Below are 13,854 nucleotides of genomic sequence, written 5' to 3' on the forward strand. Positions count from 1 at the left end.
GGTAGCAATCTCGCCTCCGAGTCCAAAGGTGGTGGGTTTCAGCCCCGCTCTAGGCTGACACTCCCAGTGCAGTACTGAGGGAGTGCTGCACTGTCGGAGGTGCCGTCTTTCTGTTGAGAAGTTAAACCGAGGCCCCGTCTGCCCTCTCAGGTGGATGTAAAAGATCCCATGGCAGTGTTCAAAGAAGAGCAGGGGGGTTCTCCCCGGTGTCCTGGGGCCAATATTTATCCCTCAACCAACATCACTAAGACAGATGATCTGCTCATTTACTTAATTTCTGTTTGTGGGATCTTGCTGTGCACAAATTGGCTGCCGCGTTTCCTACATTACAACAGTGACTACACTTCAAAAGTATTTCATTGGCTGTAAAACACTTTGGGACGTCCTGAGGTCGTGAAAGGCGCTATATAAATGCAAGTTTGTTTTTCTTTCTTTCTTTCACTGTTGGAAAAGCAAAGGTTTGAGGTTTATTCTTTATAGATATCAATTCCAATTGTTTGCATCGTATCCCCATGAAGGGTGAATGGTTAATTTCCTTTCCCATTAAAAACCAGCCTCCAGCAAGAAAGACGTGCATTTATATCGTAACTTTAACGCTGGGAAATATCTAAAGGCGTTTCATGGAGAAAAATTGGAGGCCGAGCGAAAGGGGGGGGGAAAAGAGATTAGGAAGGGTGACAAAAAGCTGGGTCAGAGAGGTGGGTTTCAAGGAGGAGGTGGAGAAGCAGAGGGGCTTTTGTTGGGGGGGACCCAGTGTGGGGGTGAAAACACGGCTGTCAATAATGGGATGAAGGGAGGCCAGAGAGAGAGAGGAACAGGGAGCCTGGGTGGGGGTTTCAGTGTTGGGGGAGGTTATGACAGGATGAGACTCCTTTAAAGACAAGGGTAAGAATTGTAAATTTGAGGTGTTGGGTGGATAAGGCTATCAGAGAAATAAAAGCTAACTCTTTGTCTGATCACCAGTACAGGCACGATGGGCCGAAGGGCCACCTTTTGTGCTGTGTGATTCTATGATAAGCCAACATTTCCTTCAAATAAATAACCACTAAAGATTTTGTAGACTATTTTATTCTCTTCATGCTTCATAATACAATAGAACCTGAAAAATGCAATTTAAAACATCATTCTAATTCTGCATGTAACTTTTCAACTGTGATTCTATAATTGAAGAGCATCTCCAGGCAAAACACCCCTTTTTCCACTTATACATATTTTTGGATATCCTGCTTGAATCTTCAATAAATTAATAATAAGGTGATGTAGCAGCCAATGGGGAATTTATGGGGAGTGATTATGTTACTGACTAGTAATCCATGAGTTCAAATCCCACTGTGGGCAGTTTGAGGATTTGAATTCAGTTTTTTAAAAAAAAATCTGGAAATAAAAAGCTGGTCTCAGTTAAAGTCACTGTGAAGCTGTCGGATTGTCGTAAAAAACCCAACTGGTTCACCAATGTCCCTTTAGGGAAGGAAACCTGCTGTTCTTACCCGGTCTGGGCCTATATGTGACTCCAGTCCCCACACCAACACGGTTGACTCTTAACTACCCTCCGAATTGGCCCAGCGAACCATTCAGTTGCATTAAATTTGTTGGGATAAGCCATACATGCCGGCCTTGCCACTGATACCCACATCCTCAGGACGAATAATAAAAAAATATATACTAAGGACCTGAAATTCCATTGGGGGATACTGTTGCAGGTATTTTCAGGTTAACACAAAATAGCACAGACAGGTTTGTAATACCAGAGCATTAGTATTAATACCAGAGCATTAGTATTAATACCAGAGCAGTATCAATTGGAACATACTCCCTCCAGTGCCAATGGGGAGTCAGTATTTGGAGGGGGCAGGCACACCGTCCCTGGGCGTGTGTTTGAAATGAATCTCCATTAAAGTAGCAGAGAGTGGGACGTCCTTATAAACACGCTAACTCGCAAATATCCCCAACAGTAACTTCTAGGTTTCGATTTCTCTATCATCGCCCTAAGAACAGGAAGGAAGATGCAATCTGTATCCAACATTCAAGAACAATAATAACGACGCAACATTTTGAAATGTCACCCTCTCATTGTTAGAAATAGTGGGGCCAAAAATCCACTGTGAGGCTTCACACACTATGGGCAGGTTAGATACCAGTACTCACACATAAGGGGAGATTTTCTTGGGTCTGCGCTCAGGCACATCGAATATTGGAAATACTTTGCCTGTAAAGGAACCCACCTGATTTTCCTCCGTTAATGTAAATGGAAGGAGAATCTGACAGTTTTTAGCCTATTCCAGCTCTCCCAGTTTTCCGATAATCACTGTGTTGAGGGAGTGCGTCCGGTGCAAACTCAGGACAATGGGGGTGGATTTTCAACTTGTCGCAATGCTTTCGGCCGGTCGTTATAGAAACCGTCCGTTTTTCATTTGCACTGATTTCAATCTCTACCCCAACCTCTCCTCTACTTGTGTCAGCCATAGCTCAGGGTGGCACTCTAGCCTCTGAGTCAGACGGTCGTGGGTTCGAGTCCCACTCCACAGACCTGAGCACATAATCTCAGACTGACACACCCAGCGAAGTTCTGAGGGAGTGCTGCATTGTCAGAAGTGCTGTCTTTCACAAGAGACATTAAACCAAGGGCCCCGTCTGCCCTCTCAGGTGGATGTAAAAGATCCCACAGCACTATTTCAAAAGAAGAGTTCTCCCCGGTGTCCTGGCCAATATTTATCTCTCAACCAACATCACCTAAAACAGATTATCTGGTCATTATCACATTCCTGTTTGTGGGATCTTGCTGTGCGCAAATTGGCTGCTGCGTTTCCTACATTACAACAGTGACTACACTTCAAAAGTACTTCATTGGTCGTGAAGCACTTTGGGACGTCCTGAGGTTGTGAGAGGCGCTGTACAAATGCGAGTTTGTTTCTTTTTTCTTTTTCTACTGTTTTGCACTTATTGGAAAGCAAAATTTATTCAGAAATTCAGTGTAATTACAAACCTGTTACAACAGTGATATTACTGCTCAGCCCTCTTAATCTGAAAAGTTTTGATTTTATGGGACATGTTGACACTGCTTCAGAAGAATTGTGGACAGAGAAATTATTTGTAGATTAATTTTCAGTAGCTCAGAGCTTCACTATGAAATAAAGATGAACTGAAACATTAATCAAATCCTAATTGTGTTTGCAAAGAATTTAAACTGATGCAATCCTGTTAAACTAATACACGGGAACAGAACCAGGAGGAATTATAAAAGCAAATATGTTTGAGTCCGATTAATTTTTAATCCCACACATTCGTATAATATAAATCGCACAAAGATCAGCATAAGTACAACCACTCTGCGCTTTGGATGGTGTCTGTACTTCTCCACACTGTGGGGTCCTAATCTCAGATGGACTGCCCAATCTAAAGAAAGACACAAACACAAAGTGCTTCCTCATACACTCCAGGCAACAAGCCTTCGGAATGGAGATAGCAGGACAAGTTTGTTAAAAAAGCATCCAGGATCCTGGGCTTTATAAACAGAGACATAGAGTACAAAAGCACGGAAGTTATGCTAAACCTTTATAAATCACTGGTTAGGCCTCAGCTGGAGTATTGTGTTCAATTCTGGGCACCGCACTTTAGGAAGGATGTCAAGGCCTTGGAGGGGCGCAGAGGAGATTTACTGGAATGTCATGAAAGGGATGAGGGACTTCAGGTATGTGGATAGACTGGAGAAGCTGGGATTGTTCTCCTTAGAGCAGAGAAGGTTAAGGGGAGATTTAATAGAGGTGTTCAAAATTATGAGGTGTTTTGGCAGTGTAGATAGGGAGAAACTGTTCCCACTGGCAGGAGGGTCGGTAAAGAAATCTTCTGGAAAATAAAACAGGAGTTTGATTCCATTGTTCTGTGCGGCTTTCGCACTGTGGGGAAGTTTGTGCACTGCTGCAGGGCTTCGATCAGTCGGAGGATACATCGGGGTTAATTCGAGGATCGAGTACTGCCAGAAATTCCAGTGTTAGGAGCTAATGGACAGGGAAAGGGTTAAACGAGCAATGGAAGTTGAACTCAGAATCTTGTGGTTTTCCTCTCTCTGCTGGAATGCAAAATCCAGGCCTCAAGAGAAGATAAACTCCTGCATGCATATCTTGTCCAGCATGAAAGAGGCTGTACATGGCACTGTGCAAGACTTAATGAAGTGAATCTGGTGACATTGAATGAGGAAGATAAGATCTATGGGAAAATGAAAGGAATTAGCATTATGAGATGAAGTCATTTCACCCGTGTCAATCAATAGTATGACTTTACCCATTGGTTATACCTAAACTTCATCTGCATTTTAGAGAGGTAGTTACGTGCCTTATTAGGACATTTAGATTAGTGATTTGTAGCTCAGAAAAGGTATAAAAAAGGTGGTGAATTGTAACAGGACTTTGGATTCGAGCCAGGAAGTTGTATCTTCGAGACACCTCATTTCTCAGATCAAGATTTGCTCGATTTTTTTTTTTAAGTACTTCATCTTATTTGAAAGATTAAACGTTGAATAAATGAAACTTTGTTTGTGAGTGGAATTGCCTCACCGTCATCGAGTGGAATAGTCTCACCGTCATCGAGTGGAATTGTCTCACCTAAAGACAGCGAATCTCGAACTTCCACTGCCCGTGATTGTTTGGTCCATGAGGTCGCACGCATCGTGGAAACATGTCTCGTAAATTTTGCACCTCTGCTATAGAGGCCTTGGGATCTAGCCCTAGCATGCCACTTCTGGCCGGTTTCAACGTGATGGGAGATTGGATACAGACAACCTCGAGCCTGAGATTTACAAACGTCATAGCCGTCCCGAACTCTGCCCTCAGACAACAACAACTTGCATTTATATAGCGTCTTTAACATAGTAATATGTCCCAAGGCGCTTCACAGGAGCGATTATCAGACAAAATTTGACACAAACCCATATAAGGAGATATTAGGAGAGGAGACCAAAAGCTCGGTCAAAGAGGTAGGTTTTAAGGAGCGTCTTAAAGGAGGAGAGAGAGGCGGAGAGGTTTAGGGAGGGAATTCCAGAGCTCAGGGCCCAGGCAGCTGAAGGCATGGCCGCCAATGGTGGAGCGATGGAAATCGGGGATGCGCAAGAGGCCAGAATTGGAGGAGCGTAGAGATCTCGGAGGGTTGTAGGGCTGGAGGAGGTTACAGAGATAGGGAGGGGGCGAGGGCCATGGAGGGATTTGAAAACAAGGATGAGAATTTTAAAATCGAGGTGTTCCTGGACCGGGAGCCAATGTAGGTCAGCGAGCACAGGGGGTGATGGGTGAACGGGACTTGGTGCGAGTTAGGATACGGGCAGCAGAGTTTTGGATGAGCTCAAGTTTATGGAGGGTGGACGACGGGAGGTTGGGCAGGAGAGAATTGGAATAGTCAAGTCTAGAGATAACAAAGGCACGGATGAGGGTTTTAGCAGCAGATGAGCTGAGGCGGGGCGGAGATGGGCGATGTTATGGAGGTAGAAGTAGGCAGATGAATGGGCGTTTTGAGAGAATGCCCGGCAGCAGGGGCATGTCTACAATGGTCACGAGTAAGATAGCTGGCACTCGTGATGATGCTCCATCCAGACCACTGAGCACAAGTGAGGGTAAAGTTGCTATAAAGCAGGAAGAACCAGGCAACTGGAGAACACTAGCCTAACTAACCTGGACTGGTAACCTAGAAGCCATGGGAAGTTGTGAAATTGACTTCAATACATCTGGTAACTTGTGAGGTGGCACCAGAAAAAATGACCATGAAATCTGTTGGACTGAAGGGCAAGAGCAGCAATCTCGAGGGATCACCACCACCTCCAAGTTCCCCTCTGCATCACACACCATCCTGACGTGGGACTTATATCGGCCGTTCCTTCATCGTCGCTGGGTCAAAATCCTGGACTTCCCTTCCTAACAGCACTGTGGGAGAACCGTCACCACACGGACTGCAGCGGTTCAAGAAGGCGGCTCACCACCACCTTCTCAAGGGGCAACTAGGGATGGGCAATAAATGCCGGCCTCGTCAGCGACGCCCACATCCCCGAGTATAAATTTTTAAAATTTGCCACGAAGGTGACATCGTGAGAAACATTGTAATGGAAGTTGCGCTTTGTAAGTTTGCGGATTGGACTACATCAGATTTCGGTGACTGTGAGTTGAGTACTTTAATATTTTTATGCTTCTTCATCTCTAGAAATGATTATATTCAATTACTTAAAAACATTCATTTTAGCAACAGCACAAGTTCAAATTAAGTTCACAAGTTTTTACATTGCTAATATTTCACATTTGTTGATATTCATTCGAACACAGCAAGCCTTTGAAAGCAATTTTTTTTTTAAAAAAAAAGCAATGGTCTGTGCAATTTAAGAGCCATCAATTGGAAAAGGAGAGTTAACATTCAGCGGCTGGATTAATCTTTCACAGTGAACAGCACGTTACCATTAATCTGTAAAAATTATCATAAATGGTCACTTTCTCACTTCCAGTATAATTAAAATTGGGAGACTGTCATTTTTTGAGATATACCGGTCTCCAAACAAGTTGAAGGAATGTATCAGTATAAAGATATAACAGAACTCTCGTGCCGCTGTATAAAATCTTATGGTTCTTAATGGTTTGGTTATATTTTTGAAGATGAGCTGTGATTCGACACTCACCGTATGAGCTAGCATCATGGGTCAACGGTCCTTTGGGAAAAGAATCATCTCCTGATATCTAACCTACTTCTACCCGTGTGTGACTCAGACATGTGACCCCCGCTTTTCCCTAACCTTTCCAATTGAATCGATGGGCAAAACTGTGGCAGATGGGTTTCAATGCAGGCAAGTGTGAGGTCATCCATTTTGGATCAAAAAAGGATAGATCCAAGTATTTTTTTAAATGGTGAAAAGCTAAGAACAGTGGAGGTCCAAAGAGGTTTCAGGGTCCATGTGCACAAATCACTAAAACGCAGTGGTCAGGTATAAAAAATAATCAAAAAGGCTGATGGAATGTTCGCCTTTACATCCAGAGGACTAGAATATAAAAGGGAAGAACTTTTGCTACAGCTATACAAAGCCCTGGTTAGACCACATCTGGAGTACACTGTAGTTCTGGGCACCACACCTTAGAAAGGATATATTGGCCTTGGAGGGAGTGTAGAGCAGATTCACCAGAATGTTACCAGGGCTCCAAGGGTTAAATTATGAGGAGAGATTTCATAAACTAGGCTTGTATTCCCTGGAATACAGAAGGTTAAAGGGTGATTTGATTGAGGTTTTTAGGATTTTGAAAGGAATTGAAAGGGTAGATAGAGAGAAACATTTTCCCACGGGTAGGGGAGTCTAGGACGAGGGGACATAGTCTTAAAATCAGAGGCAGGCCATTCAGGAGAGAAATTAGGAAACTCTTCTTCACGCAAAGGGTGGTAGAAGTGAGGAACACTCTCCCACAAAAAGCAGTAGATGCTAGCTCAATTAATAATTTTAAATCTGAGATTGATAGATCTTTGCTAGCCAAGGGTATTAAAGGGATATGGAGCCAAGGTGGGTAAATGGAGTTAGGAGATCATTGAATGGTGGGACGTTCTCGAGGCGCTAAATGGCCTACTCCTGTCCCCATGATCGTGTGTCCTATTTTCCTAAGTCCCAAACGAGCACAGACTAGTCCTTTCATTATATTAAACACCTCAATCAAATCCCTTCAACGTCAAGCTTCCCTAAAGTAAGCGGACCAGCTTTTTAAGCCTAGGTGTTTTAAACTGGGAATTCTCGAGGGTCTGCTCCGAACCTTTTCCAAAGCCTTTCTATCACCCACCATGCGAGGGGACTAGAACCGACCACAGTGTTCTAACTGAGGCCTAACCAAGGTCTTATACATGGCCAATATGGTACTTTTTGTTTTAAAGTAAATAATACTGTGTATAGTTCTGGTCACCCTATTATAGAAAGGATATTATTAAACTAGAAAGAGTGCAGAAAAGATTCACTAGGATGCTACCGGGACTTGATGGTTTGACTTATAGGGAGAGGTTGGATAGACTGAGACTTTTTTCCCTGGAGAGTAGGAGGATTAGGGGTGATCTTATAGAAGTCTATAAAATAATGAGGGGCACAGATAAGGTAGATAATCAAAATCTTTTCCCAAAGATAGGGGAGTCTATAATGAGGGGGCATAGATTTAAGGTGAGAGGGGAGAGATACAAAAGGGTCCAGAGGGGCAATTTTTTCACTCAAAGGGTGGTGAGTGTCTGGAACGAGCTGCCAGAGGCAGTAATAGAGGCGGGTACAATTTTGTCTTTTAAAAAGCATTTGGACAGTTACATGGGTAAGATGGGTATAGAGGGATATGGGCCAAGTGCAGGCAATTGGGACTAGCTTAGTGGTATAAACTGGGCGACATGGACATGTTGGGCCGAAGGGCCTGTTTCCATGTTGTAAACTTCTATGATTCTAATACTCAGCAGGTCAGGCAGCATCTGTGGAGAGAGAAATAGGGTTAACATTTCAGTTCTAGTGAAAGGTCATCGCCTTGAAATGGTAACTCTTTTTCTTTCTCAACACCGTGTGGGGCACTGGTGTACTTCGCATTGGCTCTGCCCTCGCACATCATACAACATTTATCTACCTTAAATGCTATTGGCCATGCAGGAGTCTGTTCCCCATCACATCAAGTTCTGCTTGCAGCAGTTTATTTTGATCTGCAGTCCTAACACTGGCACAGAATGCCGTATCACCCACAAACATGCATCCCCCCGAATACTTGGACCCAGGACATTGATCATCAAAAGCAGCGGGTCCTAACATGGAACCCTGCTGGACACCACAGGATAACCAGTCTCCAAACAGATCCACAGCCAATAACTATCACTTTCTGCCCACAGGCATGTGGCCAATTCTTAATCCAACCCAACATCATACGGTCAGAATGATTGGGACAGTATAGGAGGCCCAAGTCAGAGAGATCAGAGTGGGAATGGGAGGAGGACTTACAGAGAAATTGAATGGTGTGCGCCCATTTTTCGGGCGCTAAACGGGCACCCAAGCCTCCAATATGGCGGGCAGGAAGCTCACGCTCGTTATGAGCCGGCATTTTGGTGCAGACAAAAACAATCAGGGTCCAGGGCCCAATGTCAGAAACAGGAGTTAGGGCCTTTGCATATACAAGATAAGGGGCCCAAAGCCTGTCTGAGGGGGCCCTTCTGCAATATTGGGTTGCATTCAGGAAAACCAGGTCTACACATGGCCTAACTCGGGGTCTGTAAAGGGACTGCTGTAGGTCACAACCAACAACTAAGTGTTTAAAATATATTTACCTGAATGTAGAGCTGGGAGAAATAGACATACTTTAGCAAACGAATATTGGAGGTACCTCTTTAAAGATCTATACACATTGAGACTGATATTCTGTGAGCCCTGAGAAGGCACTCTGGCATTAGGTTACCACCAGTGGATGGACGAATTCGTCAAGGTGGCATCACATGACTTCCTGCCCCCACTCCCGCCATTGGTCACTCAACATGTCCATCCTCCCTGTGCCTCGCCCCCTACACTCCCACCGTTGGTCGCCCTACACTCCCACCATTGGTCGCCCTACACTCCCACCGTTGGTCACTCAACATGTCCATCCTCCCTGTGCCTCGCCCCCTACACTGCCACCGTTGGTCGCCCTACACTGCCACCGTTGGTCGCCCTACACTCCCACCGTTGGTCGCCCTACACGTCCATCCTCGGGGTGCTCCGCCTTCCGACACCAATTGGAAACTGAATAGACTCTTCATTCCCCGATTGGATGATTCTTGATTATCAATTAAACAGCCTTTCCCCCCACCCCCACATCCGATATTTTTAAAACTCGTAAACAAAAGTGTTTAAAGAATTTTTTTTTTTAAGAAACACAATTTTGTTTATTGCCCCTGTGATATTTTTCCCCCAGGTTTTTGACTGCAGCAGTGTCCTGGAGATTAGTCTTTAATTCCTGGAGACTCCAGGGCAATCCTGGAGGGTTGGCAACCCCCTACTCTGGCAGGAATACAGCGGAAAGGGCCGTGCATCGGGCCATGATCTGGACTCGATACGTGCTGACCTTGCTCCGGAGATTCCCTCTTGCCTTGTTGGGGCAGAGCCAATCACCTGCCCCCAATCAAAGCCATTGACACACACGAGTGGCAGGGCTGGGGGGAGGAGACTCCCTACACTGGGGGTTCCCGTTCGGCCTGTGACCCCCCCCCCCCACCAACGTACCCCCCCTCCCCCCCCAGGAGGCCTGGAGGAGCCGTTACACCTGGTGAATCCAGGCCAATGGGTGGCAGATGTGGGACCCAAAAGTGCGGCCTGAACCCACCCCAAAGAGGAGGGTCTATTTTTTAAAATTCAGAAAGAAATTTTTAGCTGGCCCCCTTACAAAAGAGGCCACGGGGGCAACACGATGTGTCCAGGAGAGGGGGGGGGGAGGGAGGGAGAGAGGGGGGGAGGGAGGGGAGGGGAGGGTACAGCACCCCCCCACCCAGCCAGACAGTCCTACCTTAGACTTTCAACCGCCCCAACATAGTATCGTAGTGTTATTGCACAGGAGGAGGCCTTTCGGCCCATCGTGCCTGTGCCAGCTCTTTGAAAGAGCTATCCATAGAAACATAGAAAATAGGAGCAGGAGTAGGTCATTTGGCCCTTCGAGCCTGCTCCGCCATTCAATACGATCATGGCTGATCCTCTATCTCAATACCATATTCCCGCTCTCTCCCCATACCCCTTGATACCTTTTGTGTTTAGAAATCTATCTAGTTCCTTCTTAAATATATTCAGTGGCTCGGCCTCCACAGCCTTCTGTGGTAGAGAATTCCACAGGTTCACCAACTTCTGAGTGAAGAAATTTCTCCTCATCTCAGTCCTAAATGTCCTACCCCGTATCCGGAGACTGTGACCCCTCGTTCTAGACTCCCCAGCCTGGAGAAACATCCTCCCTGCATCCAGTCTGTCTAGCCCTGTCAGAGTTTTATATATTTCAATGAGATCCCCTCTCATTCTTCTAAACTCGAGTGAATACAGGCCGAGTCGACCCAATCTCTCCTCATACGACAGTCCTGCCATCCCAGGGATCAGTCTGGTGAACCTTTGTTGCATTCCCTCTATGGCAAGTATATCCTTTCTTAGGTAAGGAGACCAAAACCGCACACAATACTCCAGGTGTGGTCTCACCAAGGCCCCTATCCAATTGTCTCACTCCCCTGCTCTTTCCCCACAGTCCTGCAAATTTTTTTCCCTTCAAGTATTTATCCAATTCCCTTTTGAAAGTTATTATTGAATCTGCTTCCACCGCCCTTTCAGGCAGCGCATTCCAGATCATCACAACTCACTGTGTTTAAAAAAAAATGGTGAATGCCTCTAGATGTGCCCCTTTGCAAATGACAGAACCTTCCCCCTGACCCCGGAGAGGCGGCTGGGGTTAAAGGTGAAGGTTCACAATGGGTGCGATGCCCGAAAAAATGGCCGAATCGCGGTCTTAAGCTCCCTTTGCTTCTGCTTTGGATGAAGCCTTAAATTGGGATCTAGAGTGGAGTTTGATGACCCCTCTTTGTGCGTGTGCATTGAATTTTGCCTCTCCTGCATACTTTCCCACTTCAACGGTCTAAATGTTCCCAAATATAAAAATTTATAATGAACTATTCCTAATGCTGTAACCGGTACAGTGAGAATTCTTACTTTGCCATCAGACTAATCTGTGAATCCGGTTTTTGTAAGTTCTTAAAAACAGATCACCAGTTAGCGCTGTGTGCTCTGGCTTATTGGAAGGGAAAGCAATGCAGCAGGATTTGAGTATATGGGATGCTGGATAATAGGACAGCTCTGAATATTAATACTGCATCGTTTTATTATACACCGTGTTAGTTTAATATTCTCCCTCTCTGTGGACATTTCACAACGGGTTCAAACCCATGAATCTTGACTTCTATTTCATGAACAAAAAAAAACCGTCTTAATTGAGTCCTTTGGGTAAACGAGTACAAATGAAGTGGGAAAAAATGAAAAGCACACGGAAGAAAGAAGTTCATTTTTCACAGCATTAGTGCCACATATTAAACTGAGGAAATCCAGCCAGACTTCTTTGTAATGATAGGCAGATGCACAGCTTACTCTCTCACAGACGGTAATCCTCAGTGAGTACGCTACACAGCTCCTTTTAATGGTGTTTAATAATTGGCTCTTCAGAATATCCTCAAGGTGACTAAAGAGACGATTTTAACCCCTCACGCCTGTTGATAATGGGGGTGTGCGGGGGTTAATATCGCGCTCACCGTCTCCGCTCTCAGAGTGCGCCTCGTGCCATTTTCACTGGCATGATTCGGGCAGCGTCTCAGGGCTCTTGGCCCAAGCAGACGAGGGCCTGGTTTGCAATGCAAAAAGTCGAGGGCTTTGCTGGATCAGAACGATGTCCTAACCTTTCCCTCTCCTTTCTCGAGGTCAGTCAGAAGCCCCGGTCACTAGACTGATGAGGAAAGCCCTGACAACAGTTTGCCATCGGATGCCGAGTCGTCCCAGTTTGCAGGCCCGAGCTCCTAGAGGTCACCGTTCATGAACATCTCGTGAACCCTATGAATGAGCCACAGCAGCCTCCCTCCTCCTATGTTACTGCCAAAGGGGAGGGACATGTGTTGGAAGCACTACAGTAGATTGAAGAGCAACATCAGACAGGCACTAGTGGCTGTGAGTAGGTCGTCCAGTAAACCCTATAAACCGCAGTACTGTTTGAGATCTTTGTGTGCAGAGAGTGTTCCTGTAGGAGCTTATTATACTGCAATGTTGGGTGATATGAATATCAATTGTATTTGGAGAGTTGCTGTAGATTGTGCAATGAAAGGTCTGGGAGAGATGCTGGACATGACTGTTAATGCAGGGGAGCGGGGATTGTTCAGCTGCAGTTCTCGCCAATGAGTTGCTTCCAGGCAACAGTTAAACCACTTCCATGCCCTCTATATCATCAGTGTCCTCTCTCTCTTCCTGGATTTACTAGGATGATACCAGAACTGAGAGGTTATACTTTTCAGGAAAGGTTGAACAGGCTGGGGCTCTTTTCTCTTGAAAAGAGAAGACTGAGGGGTGACCTGATCGAGGTCTTTAAAATTATGAAAGGGTTTGATAGGGTAGATGTAGAGAAGATGTTTCCACTTGTGGGGGAGACCAGAACTAGGGGCCATAAATATAAGATAGTCACTAATAAAATCCAATCGGGAATTCAGGAGAAACTTCTTTACCCAGAGAGTGGTGAGAAATGTGGAACTCGCTCCCACAAGGAGTAGTTGAGGTGATAAGTAGAGATGTATTTAAGGGGAATCTAGATAAACACATGAGGGAGAAAGGAATAGAAGGATATGCTGATAGGGTGAGATGAAGTAGGGAGGGAGGAGGCTCGTGTGGAGCATAGACCAGTTGGGCCGAATGGCCTGTTCCTGTGCTGTACATTCTATGTAATTCTCTGCTGAGGTCCTCGTCCAATGCTGGCTCCATGTGTTATCCCAGTTGTGGACTAAAGTTATGCAGCACACAGCAAATCACCGTCATACGGGACACTGTGTCTGGGTTGAATTGCAGAAATCCTTGTCCAAGGACTCCAATGGTCTGCTGGTAGAGGGTTCTACTTTACCCCATGGGTCTGATTGTATCGTGGGTCTGCAATCGAGCGTGAGTTCCTGAGAGGAGTCATGAACCAAGTGTGTTGAGGGTAGCCCTTGGCTCCAGGCGGGCCACCTTCCACTTACTGTGCAGAGGGAACAGAGTGGGGCAACGGGCAATTGAGACAATGTAAAAGGGTGATGGCAGCTGTGAGTTCAGCAGGCCCTGACCTACATGATGCGCTGTCGGGAATCACACACCAGTTGCACCTTAATGGAGTG

This window comes from Heptranchias perlo, chromosome 25 (genome assembly GCF_035084215.1).
Source record: "Heptranchias perlo isolate sHepPer1 chromosome 25, sHepPer1.hap1, whole genome shotgun sequence".
Taxonomy (NCBI): domain Eukaryota; kingdom Metazoa; phylum Chordata; class Chondrichthyes; order Hexanchiformes; family Hexanchidae; genus Heptranchias; species Heptranchias perlo.